General features: G+C 38.1%; 1 pseudogene; it reads right to left on the bottom strand.

The window, feature by feature from the left end:
* Nucleotides 1–1,687: 1,687 nt before the first annotated feature.
* The window catches only part of LOC143388306 (nucleotide sugar transporter SLC35D1-like), a 61,447-nt pseudogene continuing 42,909 nt past the window's right edge, over nucleotides 1,688–20,225 (bottom strand).

The following is a 20,225-nucleotide window of genomic DNA, read 5'->3' as shown; positions in this document are numbered from 1 at the left end:
ATCAGCCTGGAGGTTGAATACCCTGTCACTCTCCCTAATTTGCAAAGTCCATTTCTTTCTGACACCAAATTCAGTCAAGCACTTGCCTCTTTGAAAGAATTCAACCTAACTCAGTTGGCATCCCTGTTTCCTTAGGGAAAGGCAGTTAATCAAATGGAGCATGGTTCAATAGAAAAAAATGTGGAGTTTGATTTATAAACAAGTCACCTATTTTCTCTGATTCCTGTTTGTCTAATTAGTAAAATAGAGATAAATAAGACACAATATTCTTTTACTAGAATTTTTTTAGGTCAGATGATCCTGGAAAAAAGTGAGCCTATGTTCTGGGTTTAATGAAATTTTACAAATAGAAAAAAATTAAAATTTTCCTAATTTCCTGTTGAGACACCAAAATACTAATAGTTTTAGGTCAACAGAGCCCAGTAGTTTCCAAATTCAAACGGAAACTAGTGTGTACAGTAGGGCAAAGGTACCAGCTTCTGGTACAGACTGCACAACCAGCCTGAAAAACACACTCATCTCCAGTCAATGGATGTCTCTGAGCCAAGCCATGGAACTGTGTTTAACACTTCCCCAAGAGGCAATTCAGGCAATGTCCCTTCACAGGCCCTGCCCCAGGATGCAGCACTGGACTTGAGAGAAGCTGGCAAGCTCATTAAGTGAAGCAGCAGACACAGCATCTAGGTGGGTATGTCCCAAGGAGAGGTACGATCATGCCATTTAAAAAGGAAGGAACGCTGACACTGCCAAAGAAAGGTCCAGCCCTGACAATACAAAAATCCCAACCAGCTTTTCCTCTCAAATCAATCATTCACAAATGTGGGACCTCATCATACTGATCTGAGAAGTAAAAAGAGAAACCAAACCCAGAGGCGGCAGGCATAGGGAAAGAGGTGGTGATCACCTTGCCCATCTGCCATCCTTGTAGACAAGGGGTCAGTTTACAAAATGCAGCTTTTCACCTCAATGTCACTCTGCAGCATTTGGACTCACACTGTGGGGATAGGTAGGGCAGGTGTTTTAACCCCACTTACACATCTGCAGTTTCTGAGAGCTGAAACAAGTTACTCATAGTCCCAAAATCTTCCGAATGATCTAAGAACTAAATTCTCCATCTTACCCTTTAGTCACTATGGCAGGAAGGAGATCTTCCAATTACTTCCCCAAACGGTCTCCAGCACTTAGCACAATGCCTGACACATACACTCAGTACATTGTAGTTGGATGAATGAATGAGTCAAATAGATGAATAAAGAGTACAGTGCCTACTCCCTCCATCCCTTCATTATCTCCGTTCTACATAACAGAGAGGGAACAATATTTTTAAGGAATCACTCTGCTCATCCCATCATTTCTCAGGAAAGTGAACATGGAAAGCAATACATTCCAAAACACCATGTATTTTTTTTAGTACCAAAGTTGCTATCTTTGGCAAATGTGATATTTATGAAGACAATGCAATCAATAAGAAAATTCAAAGAAATTTCAGATTGGCCGCATTTCTGGCAAAAGAAAGATCAAACTACTCCAGACACAGCAATGATTTGAATGATAAGGCTCCAGTAGGAGCACATTATATATGCAGCTCTCAGGGACCCCTGGATATCAAACTATGGAATAAAATATTTTCAAAACACTGATGTTTCACTGTCAGAACAGAAGAAAAATAAATTAAAAATCCCAGTACATTTTCCAGTTTGATATAAATTAATTCAAACAATATATTTAAAATAGAGTCAATTATAAGTTTCTCTCATAAAATTTCAAAAGGCAGCAATCAATCCTTAGATTGTACAAGTGCAAAAGGAATGGCATTTTCTTGTAATCATCTTGGCATCTGCCAGAGTTCTGAGTTGATCAGAAACTTGGGCACATGCAGTTGGAGCAGTCCTCTGGTCACACTGCTCCTTTCCCCTTCATGTCCAGCTTGTTACTGGCCTCTGACTGTTTGCTCAGCTGCTCCTCAGTGAAAGTGATGTACGAGTACACCAGGCTCCCAGCAATACTGCAAAATAGAAAACCACCATGAGGCAAGGAGGAAGGGGAAAAAAGATGAAGGAAAGAATATTTATAACAGCAAAATAAAAAAAAAACGATAAAAAATAAGTGTTCCACAGTGGGAAATTACATAAATTCATATAATTAAACACTATGCTATTAAAATTACCTAAAATAAAAACAGGCAATGACATCTTAAGTGAGAAAGAATTCTATAAAACATCGATCCTATTTTATTTCAATGAGCATGAATATATGCACAATCTGCATCAGAGCAGAAAGTCTGGAAGTAACACATCAAGAATAGTGGTGATGGGGGATCCAACATGGCGGCGGGCGGAGAGGCAATGCTTTCAATACACCCCCAGTGATGGGGTCATAAAGATGCATAGATAACGCTTGGATTCTACCAACGGAGAATCTCCTAGCAAAATTCTACTGAAGAGAGACTGGCCGGGAGCTACTAGGATTTTTTGAAGTTTCAGTGTGACCCAGATGAGCAAAACCCTGCCACGAGATGCGGAGGTCCAGATCCACCAGCTGCAGTCCGCACGCTGCGGGCGCGGCTGCCGGTCCGTCCGCCCGCCCGCAGCCAAAGTGACTGGGTCCCGCTAGCCTCCGAGAGGCAGCTTGGCAGGAAGAAGTCTCTAGCCAAGACTTCATGAAGTAGCGAGCCAGGATCTGAGGCCAACTGGGACGGACCAGTCCCACCCCTCCCTTCGGACACCCCGGCAAGGAGCCTGGGGCCCGCCATAGCAGAGAGGTGACATCATTGAAATTCGGCCGATGGAATTCCTTCCCAGCAGAATCCACTTAAGCAGGTGTGTGACTCCCTCCCCATTCTGATACAAGCAGCCAGGAAACTTCATTGACCTCTTAGGGGTCGTGTCCGCAGGGAAGCAGAGGGGATCCCCGACACCCAGCCCCCCATATCACCAGCGGTGACTCCCAAGGTCTTAGCCGCCAGTTTACCACAGCACTGGGGCTTAAAAGGGACACGCGGTGGGATTGCAAGTGTAACTAGATCTCTGGGGAGTCACTTCTGGGGAACAGGACCTGGCTGGCTGGCTGACAGGAGGAAGGGGGGTAAGGGCCGGAGAAGTGAAACGGCTCTAGACTGACAAGTCTGAGAGACTCCCAGGAGACGCCTTACAGGGATTGCTATCGGCAGGTAGAGAGCAGAAGCTCCGCTCAGAGGGCACAGCTCTGCCTACTGGAAGAGAAGAAAGTGGATCTCTAAGACTTCAATTTTTTTTTCGTTGTTGTTGCTGCTGTTATTTTTTTCTTCTTCTTCTTCTCTCTCTGTTCCTTTCTCCCCTTTTCCTTCTCTCTTTCTTTCCCATTTGAAGTTTTATTGTTCTTTTCATTCTCCTCTAATCTATCTATCTCTCTATCCTTCTTTCTTTTTAAGAGCACCTTCATTCCCCTACCCCCCAACTTTCATCCCAAGCATTACATCTTTCATTTCGTGTAATTGTCTAAATGAACATAGGTGAATGTCTCGAGGCTCTCTATAAGACTCCTAAATACCTAGCTACTACCAACACCCTGATCCAATTGCTGGGTAGTATCCAACTTCAGTGGAGCAATCTTCTAAAGTAACCAAGACATACTAACCATCATACCACCATAGCACCTAACCTAAACATATAGTCCTAAGAACAAATAACAAATCACTATATGCATACAGAACCTAGAAGCCTTTTATGAATTGAATGAATCAGCTTTAAAGTACAACAAAGCCCAACATTTCTAGGCATAATCTCCCACCACAAAGGAGAGACAACAGAGATATACAAAGCCAAAACAAATGTATAGGAGAAAGCAGTTACAAAGCAGTCAAACAGAGCTGGAAAGTAACGTGAACAACATGAGAAAACAAGGAAAAATAGGATTACAAACAATGCAGGACAACTTAAATATACAGGAGGACCTAGAAGAATCAGAATCATGGACAGGGAAAGAAATCAAGGCATACCTAACTCAGATGGAACGGAATATTAGAGAAGACATGAGACAGCAAGTCCAAGCAATGAAAGTATATTTTGAAAAGGAACTAAACACACAAATTCAATCTGCAAAGAACGAGCTTTACCAGGAGATAGAGATTTAAAAAACAAACAAACAGTAGTCCTAGAAATGCAAGAAACCATAAACCAGATTAAAAGTGCTAACGAGAATATTACAAATAGACTAGATCAAGTAGAAGTCAGAACATCAGATAATGAAGACAAAGTTTATCAACTTGAAAAGAATATAGTCAACACAGAAAAGATGCTTAAATCTCACGAGCAATCTATCCAAGAGATATGGGATCTCATCAAAAAACCAAATTTGAGAGTCATTGGGATAGAAGAAGGCACAGAGGTTCAGACCAAAGGAATGGATAACTTATTAAATGAAATAATCCTAGAAAACTTCCCAGAGATGAAAGATGGAATGGATTGCCAAATCCTGGAAGCTTACAGGACCCCAAACATCCAAAACCATAATAGACCAACTCCAAGACACATAATCATGAAGATAGCTAACATACAGGACAAGGAGAGAATATTAAAAGCTACGAGAGAAAGGAGGCAGATTACATTCAGGGGTAAACCAATTAGGTTAACGACTGATTTTTCCTCACAGACTTTGAAAGCGAGAAGATCCTGGAGCAACGTATTTCTAACTCTGAAAAATAATGGATTCCAACCAAGAATACTGTATAGAGCAAAACAAAACTAAGCTTCAGATTTGACAATGAAATTAAAATATTTCACAATAAACAAACCTAAAAGAATTCGCAGCCAGAAAACCAGCACTGCAAAGCATTTTGAGCAAAATACTACAAGAAGAGGAATTGAAAATTAGCGCCCAAAACTAACAGTGGGAGGTATCTCAGTAAAGGGGGAGAAAAATAACCAAAGAGGGAAAACTAGCCAAACTAAAATAAATAAATAAATAAACATGACTGGAAGTACAAACCATATTTCAATTGTAACCTTAAATGTTAATGGCTTAAATTCACCAATCAAGAGACATAGGCTAGTAACCTGAATTAAAAAAAAAATCCAACAATATGCTGCCTTCAGGAGACTTATATGATAGGAAAAGACATACACAGGCTGAAGGTGAAAGGTTGGGAAAAATCATACCACTCACATGGCCCGTGGAAACAAGCAGGAGTGGCCATACTCATATCAAATAAAATCAACTTCAAACCTAAGGTAATCAAAAGGGATAAAGAAGGACACTATATACGGTTAAAAGGAACCATCCACCATCAAGACATAACAATTATCAATTTGTATGCACCAAACAATGGTGCTGCAATGTTCATAAAACAAACTCTCCTCAAGTTCAAGAGTCAAATAGACCACACCACAATAATTATGGGGAACTTCAACACACCGCTCTCGCCATTGGACAGATACTCTAGACAAAAGCCGAACAAAGAAACTATAAAACTCAATAACGCAATCAATAACCTAGACTTAACCGACATATATAGAATATATCAACCATCATCAAGTGGATACACATTCTTCTCAGCAGCACATGGATCCTAATCAAAGCTAGACCATATATTATGCCATAGGGCGACTCTCAGTAAATATAAAGGTGTGGAGATAATACCATGCACCATATCTGACCATAATGGAATGAAACTAGAAATCAATGATAAAAGAAGAAAGGAAAAATCCTGCATCACCTGGAAAATGAACAATATGTTACTGAATGATCAATGGGTTACAGAAGATATAAAGGAGGAAATCAAAAAATTCTTAGAGATAAATGACAATACAGACACAACATACCGGAATCTATGGGACACAATGAAAGCAGTTTTAAGAGGAAAATTCATTTCCTGGAGTTCATTCCTCAAAAAAAGAAAAAAAAAAAACAACAAATAAATGAACTCACACTACATCTTAAAACCCTAGAAAAGGAAGAGCAAAACAACAGCATATGTAGTAGAAGACAAGAAATAATTAAAATCAGAGCGGAAATCAACGAAATTGAAACAAACAAACAAAAAAAAAACATTGAAAAAATTGATAAAACTAAAAGTTGGTTCTTTGAAAAAATAAATAAGATCAACAGACCCTTAGCCATGCTAACGAAGAGAAGAAGAGAGAGAACTCAAATTACTAACATACGGGATGAAAAAGGCAATATCACAACAGACACTACAGAAATACAGAAGATAATTAGAAAGTATTTTGAAACTCTATATTCCAATAAAATAGAAGATAGTGAAGATATCGATAAATTTCTTAAGTCATATGATCTGCCCAGATTGAGTCAGGAAGACACACACAATTTAAACAGACCAATAACAAAGGAAGAAATAGAAGAGGCCATCAAAAGACTACCAACCAAGAAAAGCCCTGGACTGGATGGGTATACAGCAGAGTTTTACAAAACCTTCAAAGAAGAATTAATACCAATACTTTTCAAGCTATTTCAAGAAATAGAAAAAGAAGGAGCTCTTCCAAATTCATTCTATGAGGCCAACATCACCCTGATCCTGAAACCAGACAAAGACATTTCAAAGAAAGAAAACTACAGACCAATATCTCTAATGAACTTAGATGCAAAAATTCTCAATAAAATCCTGGCGAATCGAATACAAAAGCATATCAAAAAAAATTGTGCACCATGATCAAATAGGATTCATCCCTGGGATGCAAGGCTGGTTCAATATACGGAAATCAATAAATGTTATTCACCACATCAATAGACTTAAAGATAAGAACCATATGATCATCTCAATCGATGCAGAAAAAGCATTCAACAAAGTACCGCATCCTTTATGTTCAAAACACTAGAAAAACTAGGGATAACAGGAACTTACCTCAACATTGTAAAAGCTATATATGCTAAGCCTCAGGCTAGCATCATTCTAAATGGAGAAAAACTGAAGGCATTCCCTCTAAAATCTGGAACAAGACAGGGATGCCCTCTCTCACCACTTCTATTCAATTTACTTCTTGAAATACTAGCCAGAGCAATTAGACAGACAAAAGAAATTAAAGGCATAAAAATAGGAATAGAAGAACTTAAATTATCGCTATTTGTGGATGACATTATAATATATTTAACAGACCCAGAAGGTCTACAAAGAAACTGCTAGAGTTAATAAATGAATCCAACAAAGTGGCAGGATATTAAATCAACACGCATAAATCAAAGGCATTCCTGTATATCAGCAACAAATCCTCTGAAATGGAAATGAGGACAACCACTCCATTCACAATATCCTCAAAAAAAATAAAATACTTGGGAATCAACCTAACAAAAGAGGTGAAAGATTTATGCAATGAAAACTACAGAACCCTATGTGAGAGATAGAAGAAGATCTTAGAAGATGGAAAAATGTACCCTGTTCATGGATAGGCAGGACAAACATCATCAAAATGGCGATATTACTCAAAGTTCTCTATAGGTTTAATGCGATGCCAATCAAAATCCCAACAGCATTTCTTGTAGAAATAGATAAAGCAATCATGAAATTCATATGGAATAACAAAAAACCCAGAATAGCAAAAGCAATTCTAAGCAGGAAGTGTGAATCTGGAGGTATAGCGATACCAGAGTTCAAACTGTACTACAAAGCAATAGTAACAGAAACAGCATGGTACTGGTACCAAAACAGGCAGGTGGATCAATGGTACAGAATAGAGGACACAGAAACCAATCCACAAAATTACAACTTTCTTATATTTGATAAAGGGGCTAAAAACATGCAATGGAGGAAGGATAGCATCTTCAACAAATGGTGCTGGGAAAATTGGAAATCCATATGCAACAAAATGAAACTGAATCCCTTTCTCTTGCCATGCACAAAAGTTAACTCAAAATGGATCAAAGAGCTTGACATCAAATCAGAGACCCTGCACCTGATAGAAGAAAAAGTTGGCTCCGATCTACATATTGTGGGGTCGGGCTCCAAATTCCTTAATAGGACGCCAATAGCCCAAGAGTTAATAACAAGAATAAACAAATGGAACTTACTTAAACTAAAAAGTTTTTTCTCAGCAAGAGAAACAATAAGAGAAGTAAATAGGGAGCCTACATCCTGGGAACAAATCTTTACTCCTCACACTTCAGATAGAGCCCTAATTTCCAGAATATATAAAGAACTCAAAAAAATTAAACAACAAGATAACAAATAACCCAATCAACAAATGGGCCAAGGACCTGCACAGACACTTCTCAGAGGAGGACATACAATCAATCAATAAGTACATGAAAAAATGCTCACTGTCTCTAGCAGTCAGAGAAATGCAAATCAAAACCACCCTAAGATACCATCTCACGCCAGTAAGATTGGCAGCCATTATGAAGTCAAACAACAACAAGTGCTGGCGAGGATGTGGGGAAAAGGGTACACTTGTACATTGCTGGTGGGACTGCAAATTTGTGTGGCCAATATGGAAAGCAGTATGGAGATTCCTGGGAAAGCTGAGAATGGAACCACCATTTGCCCCAGCTATCGTCCTCCTTAGACTATTCCCTGAGGACCTTAAAAGAGCATACTATAGGGATACTGCCACATCAATGATCATAGCAGCACAATTAACAATAGCTAGACTGTGGAACCAACCTAGATGCCCTTCAATAGATGAATGGATAAAAAAATGTGGCATCTATACACAATGGAGTATTATGCAGCACTAAAAATGACAAAATCATGGAATTTGCAGGGAAATGGATGGCATTAGAGCAGATTTTGCTAAGTGAAGCTAGCCAATCCTTAAAAAACAAATGCCAAATGTCTTCTTTGATTTAAGGAGAGCAACTAAGAACTGAGCAGGGGGGAAGAGCATGAGGAAAAGATTAAAATTAAACCGAGATGAGTGGTGGGAGGGTAAGGAAAAGAGAAGGGAAATTGCATGGAAACGGAAGGAAACCCTCCTCGGTATACGAAATCACATACAAGAGATTGTGAGGGGAAAGGGGGGGCAGGGAGAGAACTGAACAACAACAGATGAGGTAGAGAGGGAAGATGGGAGGGGAGGGGAGGGGGGATAGTAGGGGATAGGAAAGGCAGCAGAATACAACAGTCACTAATATGGCATTATGTAAACATTGTGAATGTGTAACTGATGTGATTCTGCAATTTGTATTTGGGGTAAAAATGAAAGTTCATAACTCACTTGAATCAAATGTATGAAAGATGAAAAAAAATGAAAAAAAAGAATAGTGGTTACATCTGGATGGTGAAATTAGAGTGATTTTTCTTTTTTTCCTGCTAAAACAATTTCACAGTAGCAAACTTATCACCTTAGCCCTTAGCCTGTGACAGTTCCTGGTACACTGGTCTGTCCATCAGAAGGGTTTATTCTTTGATTCATCTAACCTAGGGCCTTGCATATGCTAGGCAAATACTCTATCACTGAGCTATACCCCCCACTCCAGGTTCACTCTTTGAGGACAGTAATTATTCTATAATTTTTCTGTGAGGACCTCAAATCCACTCAGGATCTATAACCTCCAATACCAATCACTAAGCTAAAAGCTAGCAGAAAGAGCCCAAAGATCAGCATTTCCAGCCTGCCCTGTCCTGCTCTTCAATGTTACCCAGGGCTCTATTGGATCTCCAGCCAGCTGGGTGTCTGGGCTGGGATCTGCTTTCAGATTTTTCTGCCATGGGTTTGGCCCTCATCTTCTGCCTGACCACAAGGCTCATAAACATGCTACTGATTTGAAAATCATTCTCTTTTCCTCTGAGCTTTGACATCCCAGCCCCAGGTCAGCTACTCACAGTGAGAGAGCCTGTCTCCTGCTCCCATAGGAAGGAAATGAGGCACTGGCATTTTACTGCACATGTTTACATAAAACTATCCATTCTCTGAAAAACGTCAACCAGTCATACACAAAGTTTTCTCCAAGCCATCCTTCCCAATCAGTTTCTCACTGTTTCTCATCTGAGCCTAACAGCACACAATAATAAATCAAATTGTTACTAATTATTAAAGTCTATTATGTGTCACACATTTTACATTCATTCCCTGCTGTTTCAATATTCCTCCAAGGTATAATATCCCTGCAAAGTACCTATTATATAGATGAGGAAACTGAATCCTAGAGTCATAAGAAGCTTGCTCAGCATCACAAACCATCTAATGATGGACCAGAATAAAGCCCAGGTCAATCCTTCTCCACTGCAGTCGCTGCCTACTTGATGGCTTCTATCCATTACTATTGCACTTACTTGTTCTTAATTGTCCTCATCATCCTGTAAACTTCTCACGGCCTTATTCCTTAAGCTCTACAGAATTTCTTACACAGGGCCTGGCACTTTGAAGTGACACAGTAAGTAATTGCTGAACTGAATGTCCTTTATCAGTCAAAAACTGGCCTGGTGGGCCCAATCCTGAGAGTGCCAGTGTTCACAGCGCTTCCTCTTTTCCTTCATATGGTAACTTTTTTTTTCCATTTTATTGTTTCCAAATTTGATCTAACTCTTCTGAAAACCATTTGTTTTTCTAGTGTATCAAGTTGACGATTTGCCTGGCAGCTGGGCTGGGACTCAAGGAGATGGCTTACTGAAGTTTTTACCACTAAAGGTAAATATTCTTGGAGGGCCATACTGGTATCCACATGACAGTCAATTCTCCATTGCCTCCAAACAAAGAAGAAGGGCTGCTCCTTTATTCCTTCATTCCTTCCCACAATAACCTAAAAATAATACTCTGTTATTTTTTCCTTTCCAGACAATCTTTGATGTTCATATTGAGCCCAATTCACCTGACTAAAAACACTGGGAAATACAGAGCAGAAGAAGACAAAAGAATGTCCTGAAATTTATTCCAGCCCAGTCCTATTCATGCTCCCACACCCTATTCTAGTAGCATAGTCAGTATAATGAGAAAAAAAAACGTGGACTCTAGGGTTAGGTCTTAGTTCAAATCCTACTAGCTCTGGGACCCTGGAAAAATTAATCTGAGATTCCATTCCTGTATTAATCTAGTAAGAAAATGCTATTATCTATCTAGGCTAGTCTGAGTATTAAATAGGATTAAACCCATAAAAAATCTAAACCTACTTCTGACACAGTAAGCAATCAGGAAATAGCATCTTCTTATCTTCTTTTTCTCCCACCTTCCCTGCCAGCCCTAACACAGACCAGAGAGGAAATGTATTGTTAACAAAAGATAGTTCATCCCAGCGGCTCCCAGTGGCTCGGGAGGCAGAGGTAGGAATATCATGAGTTCCCTAGCCCCAGAAACTTAGCCAGGCACTTAGCAATTAAGTGAGATCCTATCTTTAAATAAAATTTTTAAAAGTGCTGGGGATGTGGCTCAGAGGTTAAGCTTCCCTGGGTTCAATTCTCACTACCAAAAAAAAAAAAGATAGTCCATTCAAGCTCTTATTAAACAAATAAATGGCCGGGGCATGTCGCTCAGTGGTAGAGTGTGTCTGGCACATGCAAGGACCTGATCTCCAGCACGGTGGGAGGTGTGTGTGTATAGTACAGGGAAGCACAACTATAAACTAAACTAGATGGCTTACAAGGAAATTTGCTTAGCATAATTCTAGAGGCTAGAAAAAACCAACATCAAGGCAAATTCTGTATTGGTGAGGAACATCTTCCTGGGTCAGATGGTGCCTTCTTACCTTGTCCTTGAATATAGGAAGTGGAGTGGGTCTTTAAGGAATCTCATTTAAGAGAGCTCCAACTCCATAACCCAATCACCCCAAGGCTTCACTCCTAATACCATCACCTTGAGAGTTACAACTTAAACATGAATTTTGAAGGAACACAAACATTCAGTCCATATCAAGGAGACTTGGCAAGATGCAAAAGGAGAGTCACATTGTGCCATATAGTTATTCAAATAACCAGAGCAAAATCAAAGCACAGAGCCTACTGGTCCTAACTCTGAAGCTCAAAGAACAAAGAACTGTTGTCTATTCAATTTTCACAAATTCCAAGTTGAGGCAACAACAATAGATTTTTTTTTTTTTTTAGTGCCAGGAATTTAACCGAGGGGTGCTTAACCACTGAGCCACATCCCCAGCTCTAATTTTTTTGAGACAGGGTCTCACTTAAATTGCTGAAGCTGGCTTTGAACTTGCAATCCTACTGTCTCTGCCTCCCAAAAGCACTGGGAGTGTGCCACTATGCCCGCAACAAAAGATTTTTTATTTCATCTTTATTCCTGACTTGATTATTACCAAATATTTACATTTACAGAAACATAAATTCATGAATCACTTGAAGAGGACTAAATACTCATCAATAAGTACATTATGTGTCAAGCAGCAATGAATTAATATTTTGCAACGGAATTTTAAACTGCTCTCCAGTAGCACTGGGGAGAAAGAGATGGAAGAAGAGGCAAAAGAAGATAGGGAAAAACCTAGATATTAGGTGGGGTGGGAACCTGTATCTGAATTGCTACCAAAGTCTAAATTACAATCTTCTACTATTACCAATTCATTTTTTATTGGATCCTTAAATATTCACTTCATGTTGAGAACTATCAGTAGAATTTGTATGTTAGACCTTCTTAAATATTCATTAAATTAAAAAACACTCAGAACTGATCAACAAGATTTTTAAAAAATGCATGTTAAAAATAAGGTACAATCACTACAAATCTTTTTTGAAATCCAAGCCATTTTCCACCTGCATAATATTCAAACCACAGACCTACCAAGCTGCTGTGGCAGAAACAGCTGGGAGATGCTTGGAAGAAAAAAGACAAAGCTACAGTTTCCTATAAACAGGGGTCTAGTCAGAACACTGTGAGTTTGACTGCATAGTGCCGAGTTGTCTTTATCTGTTCTGAATCTATTAAATATGATGACTCTACATCATTTATTCTAATCTACTTCTGATCTTTCAAAGCAATGCAAACAGCCTACCTCTTCTAGACTGAGTCATGAAAATACTAGCTTTCAATAGTTAAGATGTCTGTTATACAAATAATGTATAGTAAAAATGTCTTCAATGGACCGACCCCATAGCCAGATAACAAGACTCCTGAAGTCCAAGCTTGTCTTCATCTCATCTTAACCACTAACATGCTTGTTAACGTGTCTAGGCAGATGGCTCTGCCTCCTAGATTAAGCCTTGCCTTCTACATATAAAACATGCCAAGCCACATCAAAACCTAGGAACCAAAAGGTTTGATTCCCGCTATTTTTAAGAAACACAGTTTCTGTCATATAAATGAAACTGGGTGTCTAGAAATCACATTCCTACAGTGACAGGGATCCCATCTCAATGTCCATACAGCACTGTGAGGAGCCCCTTCCTATCTTCCTTCTCATCAGCTAAACAAATCAGAGCTGCTTTGTTGCACTCTTCTATCACCATTCAGAGCTTTCAAAACTGAACAGAAACAGAAGAGACACAAAAGTTGAGTAAAAAGCATCTAACTATGGACTCTGCTTCTATAAAGCTGTAACATTCTGCAAATTATTTAACTCTTCAGAGCCTTACTTCCTTCATCTGTGAAATGAAGATTATAATAACACTCTTGTAGGCCAGGTACAGTGAGCATGCCTGTAATCCCAGCAGCTCAGGAGACTGAAGGCAGGAGAATTCAAAGCCAGCCTCAGCAACTTGGCGAAGCCCTAAGCAACTTAGCGAGAACAAAAATAAGAAATAAAAGGGGCTGGAGATGCAACTCAGTGTTTAAGTGCCTCTGGGGTCAATCCCTAGTACCAAAAAATTAAAAAAAAAAATAAAAATAAAAAACATCTTTGTAGGACTAACATCAAATTGTTAATATAATTATTAATAGAATTAGTATTTTACTTACTATATAATATGCAATTAATCAGTTAATACATAACTAATGCATTAAATTTTACACTTAAATTATATATGGGACAATAAATCATTTCAAAAGGCATACAGTAGCCATCCAACAGGGATAAAAGACAAATGCTAGGCCTGGTGCAGTGGCGCACACCTTTTAATCCCAGCAGCTTGGGAGGCTGAGGCAGGAAGATCGCAAGTTCAAAAACTGCCTCAGCCACAGTGAGGCGCTAAGCAACTCAGTGAGACCCTGTCTCTAAATAAAATACAAAATAGGAGTATGGATGTGGTCAAGTGCCCCTGAGTTCAATACCCGGTTCCCACCCCGCCACACACACAAAAAATGTCAAATGCCAACATATATCAGGGGCCAACACTACCAAAGGTCAAAAAGAAGATAGAAGTTCTGATATCTGCTGCTTCTCTGTACAGCTTGGCACTCACCCACTCACAACATCAGGGAGGAGTCCCAGTATAACAGGGGCTTCCTCTTTTGGGCCATCCTGACAAGGCCTTAACTGTACTACAAACAGCCAAGCCTCAACCATCTATTATCCACAGTTTATTATAAATAACTCTAAGAATGTCTTCCTATATAGGAGCTCATTCTTCCTGTTAGGAGACATTTGTGGTCTCTCATACTTGGGTGCCAATCTACTTTTACAAAAATTACCTTTTGGAAACCAGTCTCAGTCAAGCCACACTGGTATGCCTACTGCCCACCCTACCCCACACCTGCTTTTCCAGCTCCATGCTTTTTTTTGTTCAGCCAGTATTTAAAATGGAATACCCATTCTTCTCTTTCCATATCTCTTAATCCTGCCTTCTCATCAAATATCCTTTCTTCTATGACATTTTCCAAGCAGCTTCGTATGATTTTATTTTCTGAGACCACACAATCTGTATTACTGATGCCAGCTATTTTGTGACATTTAATGTGATGATAGTTATGAAAGTTCTTTGGAGAGATTGTACAAAAAGTGGTTACTGCTGTCAATGGCACATAAGTGCTTAATGTTACCATAAATGCAGTATGATCCCTATATAAATGAAAGTTATTGCCAATTAACATAATTATTCCACATTTCTCCTACTCCTTCAGGGTAATCTCAACATAGTGGCTAAAACTAAGTCAGATCATATCAGTTGTTCAAACTTCTCCAACATCTATCTATCAAAAATCATTTTGTAATGACTAAAAAGGTCTGCCCTAATCTACTAGTCTAACGCATGGTTCTCATGGTCCCATCTCCTTTTACTCATTCCACGCCAGCCACATTAGTCTCCTTGTTTCTAGAATATTCCAGGAACATTCCCACTTCAGGTTCTTTCACTTACTCTTCCATCCAGAATCAGCATGGTTCATTACCTCAACTCCTTTAGATCTTTACATGAAATCTAGTTTTCTCAGTAGGTGCTCCCCACTCCCAAAAATTTCCTTAACCCACTTCCTCCCTTTATTTTTCTTTATTATTATTTATCTCCAACTAACCAAACATATATTTCACTCATTTATCTTTATTTTGTCTCCACCTTTAGAAGGAAAAATTTTAATTTGTTTTTAGTGTAGTGCTATTCTCATTACCTAAAAGAATGTCTGGTTGTGTGGGAGGCATCTACCAAGCATGTGCTGATAAACAGTGGGTTCCTGAGTAGATTACAAACTCCCAAAACAACATTCATCTTTGGTTTTTCCATGCACTAAGCAATCACTTCCTTTAACATATGTACAGAATGGGTTCACAGCTGACTTTTACCCTGCCTGCCAAGGGAGAGAGAAAAGAGCAGTAGTAAGGCAGGAGGTAAGCAAGACTTCAGAAATGTCTGAAATCCAGTTTTGGGTCTTTATAAACCCTCATCTTGTGTCCCCTCTGCTTCTTACTATAGTAGCTCCATGACCTCAGGCAAGTTATTACACCTCTTTGAGCCTCAGTTTCATTCTGATGTGAAGTAGGGGATGAGTTCATGAAATTAAAAGGGGGCTGTCATATACCAGGTGCTCAACAAACAGTAATAACTCCCTGTTGTCTTCCCAGGTGCCTAGTAATATCATTTCTATACTAAAATAACTGTTGATCTTTGCACAAACTTTAAAAATAAAAGTGCTTTAATTACAGAAGTCTGGCTATAATAGGAACCATTCCATCTGCCTAGGAGTTTTTGAAGTTTGCCCAGGAATAAATTTTTTAAAAGCCAAAAAGTTTTGCAAAACCTGTTGTGATGTTTCACAGCCCTTGACAAGGATATTATTTTCTTTATTAACTAGTAAGAGTCAGGTGAATGCTCTCTTTCAGATCAGAACTCTATTAAGGTTCTATGTGTATACACAAATTCGTGGAAGACTGCACTACAGAAAAGTCAAGGAAAGAAATATGTCTGAATACTTGTTTCCTATCAATTCCTTCTGTTTGGGTGTTTTGGAAGAAGTTTTCTTAGACTTTCAGGAACAGTCCTTTTTTTGCTCTTTCGACATCTTGAGACAAAAGTATTTCCATTATTTTCTTCCTTGCTTCTGTGTTCTTCTTTCTTTACTCTCAAAAACCCATAAATATGGGTGAAAGACCCACATCAGAACTACAAGAATACATGCTATGTGTTTTCCACATGTAGACAAACTTCCTTCAAATTCTTGAATCTCTTGCAAAAGAACCTCAGACCTCCTGACCACCTAACACACCTCCCTCAGAATATCCTGGGGACTCACTCAAAGAAGCTGAGTGGCAGAACTAAGAAAGACAAGTCTAGCTCAAGCCCCACATTTTAGAGATGGGAAAACTGACATTATGAAAACTGAATCATAGAGAGGTAGTGGCAGTATGAGCAACAAAGCACAAGATTTTTTTTTTTTGCTACATTTCAGTTCAACTCTATTCTGTTATGAACTTTAACATTAACTAAGGAGTTAGCTTTCCTCCCTATCACCTACTCAAAAGTACAAGGTCTTCCAGTGAGAAGACTGGTTAAGTGTTACATCAGCAGCAACTAACTGATGACACAAAACAAATCCTTTTCTATTTCCAAATGAGCAAGACACTGAGGAAAGAAGAACTTATGAAGAAGCTCTTCAGGAAAAGGCAGAAACCAGAACAAACTATAAGGATGGAATTATTCAAGAAGAGAAGCAACCTAGCACTAAGAAGCCACAGAGACTTCTAAAGAAATAGGCAAAAGAGTCCAAAATGAGAACGCTAAGCTCAGTAGCTAGACCAAAGTCCTGGGAAGCAACTCTACAGCTGTATTCTGAGCTGCACCATGTCCCATCCAGAGACTGTGTAGACAGTAAATTGGTTTTTGTTACTCAAAAGGTACCTGGTTTAAGAGCACATAAACTAATGTGGTTCACATTATGAAGGGATATGAAAATAATATTAATTCATTCATCTATGTACTATTTACTAACAATATTGAGGTTAACAATGAAGACTCAGAAGACTCATGGACAAATCTCTTAACAGCTGGGTAATATAGGGTAAATTTCCTAGTTTCTCTGTGAAATGGAAGTTACAGTACCTATCTCACAGGGCCATTGACAAATTGGGACTTTATCTACATTCTGTAATTTTGTTTGTCAAAAAAGACTGTTAATGAAAAGCCCCAAACTGGGAAAAAAATCTTTGCAAATCATATATTTGATAAAGGATTTGTAACTACAATATACATAGAATTCTAAAAACTTAAGAAGAAAAAATATATACCAAATTTTGGAAATGGGGAAAATATCATTTTACCAAAGAATATATACAAACTGCAAATTAGCACATGAAATGATACTCAGCAACATCAGTCATTAGGGAAATAATTAAAATCATAAAGAGATACCTTTACAGGCCTATTATAATTGTTAAAATTAAAAGACTGAACAACAACAACAAAACCCTTCGGATAATCTCAAAGGTCAAGAGATGGAGCAGCTGGGACTCTAATACATTGCTGGAGGCTGTGCAAAATGGCCCTGCCACTTGGAAAACAGTTTGGGAATTTCTTATAAAGTTAAACATATTTACACTACAACCCTGAAATTTTGCTCCTAAGCATTTATCCCATTAAAATTAAAACTTATATACACACCTTTCTAAGTAAATGTCTATAGCAACTAACATATAATAGCTAAAAACTGCAAACAGCCCAATGTCTTTCAAATGTTGGAAGGATACAGTAGAATTTCCATTCAATAGGACAGTACTCAGCAATAAAAATGATACATGCAAAAACATAGATGGAGGGCTGGAGCAGTAGCCCAGTGGTAAAGTGCTGGGCTCACACATTTGGGACCCTGGGTTCTATCCTCAGCACCACATAAAAATAAATAAATAAAAATAAAGTTATTGTGCCCATCTACAACTTAAAAAAGAAAACTTGTGTGCAGTACACTAGCTAAAAGAGCAATACATGTGAAAGAGTAGCTTAGGAGTTCAAAAGCCAGCATCAGCAAAAGCTAGGCTCTAAGCAATTCAGTGTGACCATGTCTCTAAATAAAAACAAAAAACAGGACTGGGGATGTGGCTCAGTAGCCAAACATCCCTGAGTTCAATCTCTGGTATTTAAAATTAAAAAAAAAAAAAAGCTACAAACATCATTTACATAACATTGTGGAAATCATACAGACAGAAAACACCTTCACTGGGATCTCAGGGGAGTGGGAGGGGCTAAATGAAAAAGGGCAAGAGGAGATATTAGAGGGCAATAGATTGTTTTGTTTCTTGATTGTGGTGGTGGTTATAGGAGTGTATACATTTGTCAAAACCCAGTACAGTACACTTTTGCTATATTTAATCATACATTATAGCTCAGATCAGGAAAAAAAAAACACCACCACAACTACCCATAACAAAAACCCTCCCTAAATCACAGAATCAACATTGGATTAAGCCTGAAAAGATACTAAGCCTCCTATCTCTAGCACCTGAATCATACCAGAGAGGGCTTTTCAAAAACTTTTCTTAAAACAGCAAAAATACTAGGAAGAATGCAGGGGAGCAAGATATGTCCAAGTGTAATCATAGGTTATTTTAAGAATACAGTTCTATTAGTGATTTTCTTCAAAGCACAGTCTGTCAAGTATTAACTGACATCATTTTCAAACAAAGAGAAATCTAATAAGTAGCTCCTGTAAATATGGGATTTGTTTGTTTATGTTGGGCACTGAAGATTGAGCCCTGGGGCACTTAACCACTGAACCACATCCACAGCTCCTTTTTAGGGGGATGAGAGGGATAGGGTCTCACTAAATTACAGAGGCTGGCTTTGAACTTGCAATTCTCCTGTCTCAGCCTCCTGAGTTGTTGAGATTACAAGTGTGCCCCACTATGCCTGGCTGTTAAGTTTGGTTTATATATTATATATTTAAAAAGTATCTACAATCTCTGATTCTGCTTACTGACTAGTGGAAGAAAACTAAAAGAAAGGTAGGCAATGAAGTCATAATTTTCATTTTGAAGAGAAAAAGTGGGGATATATAAGATAATATACTTTCCTTGCCAAAAGCTAATGAACACATTATAATGGAAATATTTAAATAGGAGTCAGGATACCTAAATTAAAATCCCAACTCTGCAAAGAATTTGAGTCCTAATTGGCTGAATAAAGCATATTATATATCTCCCTAGCCTTGTAATAAAATGGGGGGATTAAAGAGAAATATGAAACTTTAAAATTTATTACAAATGAAATGTGAAAGCAATTAGAAATTACTAAAAATGTCAAGAATACCATCGACATCATTGTCATATAGTCTAATAAAATGGTACCACTTAAAAAACTTGAACCAAGACTATATAATTAACCAGAACTACCTGTTGCAATAACTCCACTAGAACAATTTTCAAGATGTTCCTTTTGATACATATTAGAAGATTCATGTTATAATATTTCAACACATTAGATACCTAGGAGGTTTTCTTTAAATAACCTGAAATGTGAAAAAAGATAACCTAACTTTTATTTATTTACTTCTTTATTTTATAGCTTTATTGAGATATGATTAATACATTAAAAAACTATATTATTTATTTATTTAATAGTTTTACAGAGGTGTGAGTGATACGTAAACGCCTACATCTTTCAATTATTTATTTTGTAGCTTTATATATATAAAACTTACATACATTTAATGAATACAAATTTATGGTATACATACACCTCTGATACTATCACCAAAATCAAGGTAGTGAACATCTCCATCAGTTCTAAAAGTGCCCTGTGTCCCTTTGCCTTTTTATTTTCTTTTTGTAGTAAGAATACTGAACATGAGATCTTCTCTCTTAATAAAATTTTAAGTGTCCAACACTACATTAATATAGGTGCTACAATGTCAATACATATCTATGATTTATATATTGTGATAACTTCATACCCACTGAACATCTCCTCCTCATTCTCCCTCCTCCCTTTTCCTGACAACCATCATCCTATTTTCTGTTTCTGTAAAAACAGTCAAACAAGTGGAGTCATGCATTATTTGTCC

This window comes from Callospermophilus lateralis, unplaced genomic scaffold (assembly GCF_048772815.1).
Source record: "Callospermophilus lateralis isolate mCalLat2 unplaced genomic scaffold, mCalLat2.hap1 Scaffold_93, whole genome shotgun sequence".
Lineage (NCBI taxonomy): Eukaryota > Metazoa > Chordata > Mammalia > Rodentia > Sciuridae > Callospermophilus > Callospermophilus lateralis.
Note: the sequence above shows the minus strand (reverse complement) of the source record. Positions and strands in the feature narration are given on the sequence as shown.